The sequence below is a fragment of the Triticum urartu genome, chromosome 4 (genome assembly GCF_003073215.2).
Source record: "Triticum urartu cultivar G1812 chromosome 4, Tu2.1, whole genome shotgun sequence".
Lineage (NCBI taxonomy): Eukaryota > Viridiplantae > Streptophyta > Magnoliopsida > Poales > Poaceae > Triticum > Triticum urartu.
The window spans coordinates 438,950,428-438,956,427 of record NC_053025.1 but is presented as its reverse complement, the minus strand read 5'-3'; positions in this window follow the sequence as shown (position 1 = coordinate 438,956,427).

Genomic DNA, 6,000 nt, shown 5'->3' with positions numbered 1-6,000 from the left:
AGCCACGCAGGCCGCAGGCAGGCAAGTCTGGGACCCCCGTTCCCAGAACGCCGACCAAGTCTGGGGACCCCCATTCCCAGAACGCCGACAGGTTAGCTCCATGAAGATAGAAGCCCATGAAGACATGAGGATGGTGGCGCTTTACGAAGGCCCAAGGCCCAAAGGCGGGTTAAAGCCTATAGATGTAAACCAACTCTGTCATGTAACTTGTATTGTAAATTAGAGGAATAGAGACCGAGCTGGACACGTTTATGATCCCGCCTCGGGACTTTGTAAACCGGCGGGCGTCAACCTATGTATATAAAGGGACGACCCGGCCGCGGTTTAGGGACGACAGACAACAACTCGAGAGCTAGGCAAAGCGGATTCGCTCCCTGGTCATCGAAACCCTAGCAATACCAATCATAACTAGACGTAGCCTTTTACCTTCATCGAAGGGGATGAACTAGTATAAAATCCCTCGTGTCCCTTTTCCGGTTTAACCCCTTTAAGCTAACCCGTAGCGATGGCTCCACGACTAAGTCCTTTCACGAGGACATCTGCCGTGACAAACCCACGACAGTTGGCGCCCACCGTGGGGCTATCGCACGGTGGTTTCGAGTTCTTGAAGGGCAGCTTTGATGGACTCAAGGGATACGCTATGGGCCGGATGACGAAGAGTCGCCGTGGCAAGCACTACATCAACGACTCAGGATGGGGTCCTGAGGCCGGTTCAATCGAATACGGGTACCGGGTCCCCTTTGGTGGGATTCACGTCTTCATGGGCAAGATCGGTGAACCGGGCCCTGAGCCGAACACCTGCACCGACATCAGCGAGACGGCTCAGCGTGCAAGCACTTCCCCAGTTCAGCCCGCAGCAAGGCATTTTTTCGTAGGTGTCATCCATGGGGCGGAATATGAGGATGGACCGGCATCTGATGGAGAAACCATTGTCTGCTCCGATGACGAGTCTTCAACCGGAGAGACCGAATCGCTATATCAGTTACAGGACGGCCGGATTAGTGGAGGTTCCAATGGCAACAGTATTCCAGACCCCCTCGACCTGCCAAACCGGGTCACTATCTTCATGGTCGGTACACAATCAACGCATCACTCATCCACCGCCGTGGCAATGCTTTCCGGTTCAGCAACAGCAACACCAGCGGGAGAAGGGGGCTCAGCGCCGCCTCCTGCTCAAGTTTTGTCTGATTTGTTCGACGCTTTGGAAACATTGATGGCTGCGGAGGTGGACGCAGCAGCCCGAGATCAGCACAATGCGGAGATTGCAAAGGTGAAAGATCAGATAACTCAGCCTAAAGCGGACCTGGCAGCAGAGAACTCTAGGATGGCTACAAAACGGGCCGAGTTGGAAGCTCAAGCCTACCGGCTTAGGTTGGACCAGAATGCCTCAGAGGAGGTCATGAGAAGAAGATACCGGTCGCACCTCCCGCCGAGTTCTGAGCCAAGAAATCTCTTCAACACGCCAGGAGCCGAAACCAGTAACCAGCCAGTGGTAACCGGATGGAGGCCCCGGGAACAGGAGCGCTGGTTTAGCCGCGCACGATGGACCCGCCTCGTCAGAACAACGTTGTACCGCAGTATGTTTCGAAACCCCCGGGGCATTACTCCAACCCTTTAGACAACATTGTGGCTGCCGCTTCACGATTAGCAGCACTCCCAGCTGACGGCGAGTCGCCAGTTGCGATTGAGACACGACGGGCCAGAGAGCTCCTTCAAACAGCTTTGAACCAGCAGCAGTCTTATTCGCATAGTCGCGAGAGGATTCATTCCACCCCCCCGCCCGAGCCGGATCTACAGCAGGCACGTTGAGGATGAACCGGCTGTATCAAGCAGCGCACGTCACCGTAACTCGCCGCGAGGGCACAACCCGGCGGGTGGAGGTGCTAGTGCGCAGGATGTGGTGGATCATGGTCGTGCACGTCGAGAGGCCGAGTTAGCTGCTCTGCATGCAGCTCGTCAACCTACTCGGGTTCGCCCTACCGCTTCAGTGGAGCCAGGGGTGGTCTCTAGTTCTTTAGGGGTGCCGTGTCTTACGCCCGCTTTGCGCAATGTACAACTGCCCAAGGATTTTAAGGGCCCTCGTAAGGTACCCAATTACACCGCCGATTTGCAACCAGAGTCATGGGTTGAAAGTTATGAGATGGCAATGGAGATGTTGGATGTGGATGAAGTGGTGTGTGCTAAATACTTCACCATGATGTTGGAGGGGACAACTCGTACTTGGTTAAAAAGCTTACCAGCTAACTCTGTCGGATCATGGGACGAATTGAAACACCGGTTTATCCAGAATTTTAAATATACATGTAAGCAGCATATGTCGATTGTGGACCTGGCCGCTTGTGTTCAAGAGGATGGAGAGTCCAGAACCCATTGGGTGAAGCGGGTCTCAGCTATTCTGCATTCGTCGGATCGCATCAATGCGGATACAACAGTGTTAACATTGGAGGGCAATTGCCGGTTTCTACCGCTAAAACAGAAGTTAGGAAGGCTCAAACGTCACTGCAATGATATGTCAACGCTTATGGCCGCTTTGGTTAAATATGCCGATTCAGATAATACCAAAGACCCTGACTCAGAGGAGGACAAACCGGGGAAAGGGAAGAAGAACGGCAACACCAAGGGACAACAGCATAACCCGACAGGTCATGGGAACAATGGTAAGCGCAAGGCAGACAATAGTTTGGACTTTGTGGCTAACACCAGTGCTCAGGATAACGGTCAGCATCGTAAGGGCAAACAGCCCCAGAGGGGTGGAGGTTCAGGCCCCAATCTGGAGCGCTTGTTAAATCAACCTTGTCCAAAGCATGTATCAAAGGAGAGGCCAGCTTCACATCTCTGGAAGGATTGTTATATCATGCGAGAATTCAAGAACTCCAATATGTTTCAATACGACAATGACCCGCCCGGTGGTTCAGGAGGTGGTTTTGATGGGCCGGATTATGGAGGCGGTAGCTCCGGTTCAGGATTTCAAGGAAATCAAACCGTACATAGCAATCAAGGGAACCAGGGCAACCAGGGAGGTTATAACCATTAGGGGAATCAGCAGCAGCAGCAGTCGGGTTATCAGAGCAATCCGAAGCAGTTGAATAGTGGGCAGTATCATGTCTTCACCACTAGCTTGTGTAAGCGTGATCAGAAGCTTCACAAGAGGGTCGTGAATTCTGTTGAACCGGTAGTGCCTCAGTATTTGCGCTGGTCTGAGCAACCCATTTTATGGAGTAGAGAGGATCACCCACCCCGGGTTGATAATCCGGGTCATCTGGCTTTAGTGGTGGCAGCTCAAGTTGGGGGGTATAAGTTCACCAAGGTGCTCATGGATGGGGGAAGTAGTATCAATATTCTCTACTATGACACCTTCCGCCGTATGGGGTTGACAGATAAGAATCTTAAACCGTCGAACACCGTTTTTCATGGTGTGGTGCCCGGTAAGTCTGCATATCCAGTGGGCAAGATAGCTCCAGAAGTGGCCTTTGGAGATGATCATGATTCAAGGTCAGAAACATTGACTTTTGAGGTGGTAAAAACAAGAGTTCGTATCATGTTCTATTTGGGCGACCGGCTTATGCCAAGTTCATGGCGAGGTCATGTTATGTTTATCTGCAGCTTAAGATGCCAGGTCATAAGGGGACCATCATAGTACATGGGAGCAGGAAGATCGCTTTGGAGTGTGAAGAGGGTGATGCGGCTTACGCTCAGTCGGTTTTTTTACTGGAAACTGTGAGGCAACAGCCCCACAGCACTTTATTAAAACCCAACCACCAAGCATAACAAAAGGTTCTGTACAGGAAATCTAACTAAAGGAAAAGAAGTCTACTTACCTACTGAGCTATTAACAACCTATGCACAAATATATACATGGATACATACAACCAATTAAGGCAAAGAATTAACCCAAGCTAACAGCAGCGGTCTAATAGTAGACTTGAATCTGTGAGAGTGCAGGGTAGCATCATGAATGAAATTTCTCTTCCAAGCAGCAATAGATGGCCTTTCATGTCTGAATATTCTGCCATTTCGAAGGTGCCAAATATTCCAAGCTGCTAGATAAACAACCTCCCGGAAGAAAGTTTTGCCATAGCTTTTCCTTGCAGCAAATAAACATTGGGCTGGTGTTAAACCAGCTAACCATTGGATGCCCAAGTAGTTCCATACTCTTGTGCTGAATTGGCATGTAAAGAAGAGATAATCTCTATCTTCATGGGCATGGGCGAAGCATAACGAGCAGGTGTTATCATCCTGAGTGGATCTCCAGTGCCTTCTCACTAGCATGTCTCTTGTATTGAGTCGATCATTTAGCATCAACCATGCAAAAACCTTTATCTTCATTGTCGCCTTACTTTCCCAAATCCACTTGGTTGGAGTATCTGTGGCCATATGAGAATGCATTACAGTGTAATAACTCTTTGCAGAGAAAACCCCTTTACCAGGTGTCCATGACCAGTAATCTGGTATCTGTGCATCAGCATGAAGGTCAAAAAGACCAGACTGGACAACATTCAGTTCATCCATTGCTTCTAGCGACAAGGGCAGATGAAAAAGATCAGCCATATTAGGTGTGCTGAGAACCTCACGTACCGACACCTTGTCATCAATGACAAAAGAGAATAGTCTCTGAAATCTCTCTCTGAGGGGGGTAGATGAGCCGAGGAACACCCAAGCATCATACCAAAAAAGAACAGAGTCCCCCATGTTGACGATTACCTCTGAGTGGAGTCTGAAAACATCATTAAGCTTAAGGATATCTCTCCACCAGTAAGAACCACATGAAACTGTGCCATGAGGAACAACACCATCATAATAAGTGTTCCAGATGAGAGTAACCCATGGAATATCTGCTTTGTTATAAAACTTGGATAGGTGCTTGGACAAAAGAGCTCTGTTTTGGATACTGAGATTGATTATCCCCATGCCACCTTTATCTTTGGGTCTGCACACAAGGGGCCAAGCTGCAAGTGATTGCCTAGGAGTATCAGAATTTCCTCTCCATAAGCATTGCCTCATAATCCTTTCAAGTTGCTTTATAATGCCAGCTGGCAAACTTAAACTGCAAAGAAAGTAAATAGGCAAAGAAGACAATACTGACTGGAGGAGTTGTAACCGAGCACCCTGATTGAGAAGACTTGAACTGGCAGATAACCTTCTTTCAACCCTATCAACCACAGGAAACAAGTCTTGGATTGTGGGTTTAGTTGTTCCCACAGGAAGCCCCAGATAAGTAAAGGGGAGGGTTCCAACTTGGCAGCCGAAAACAGCAGCCAACCGGGCAGTTTCTGCATCATCCACATTAATAGGCAAAATGCAAGATTTATGGAAGTTTACTCGAAGACCTGTGGAGGCATGGAAATCTTGAAGCATTTCCTTCAGAGCTAAAAGCTGCGAATCCACCGCAGGTATAATGAGAAGAGTGTCATCAGCATATTGCACTATAGGGAAATCTGGATCATGTGATTCAATAGGTAGGGAGAGAACACCAGATCTGAGCATATGATTGACCAGGGTTTGCAAAAGGTCAGCTGCAAGAACAAACAAAAGGGGTGACAGTGGATCACCTTGCCGTACTCCCCTTTTACAGCTAAATTGCTTTCCGGGCACCCCGTTTAAAATGACAGAGGAAGTACCCGAGGACAGTAGCTCTCTTATCCAACCAATCCATTTGCTATCAAATCCTTTGTGATGCAAAAGTCGAAGAATTAGATCATGTTCAACAGTATCGAAGGCTTTGGCGAAGTCCAACTTGAGAATCAAAATGGGTTTCTTGGATTTGTGACACTGGTGGATATATTCTAAAGTCCAAGCAATACAATCCTGTATAGATCTACACTTAAGGAACCCATATTGATTTTTGTGAATGCACTTTAGGATCACCCCCTGTAATCTGTTGGCCAACAGCTTCGTCAAAAACTTCAGGCAAGTGTTGGTCAAGGAAATAGGTCTGAAATCATTAGGACTTTCAGGTGAAAGTTTTTTTTGGAATTAGGGTGATTAAAGACCCATTGATGC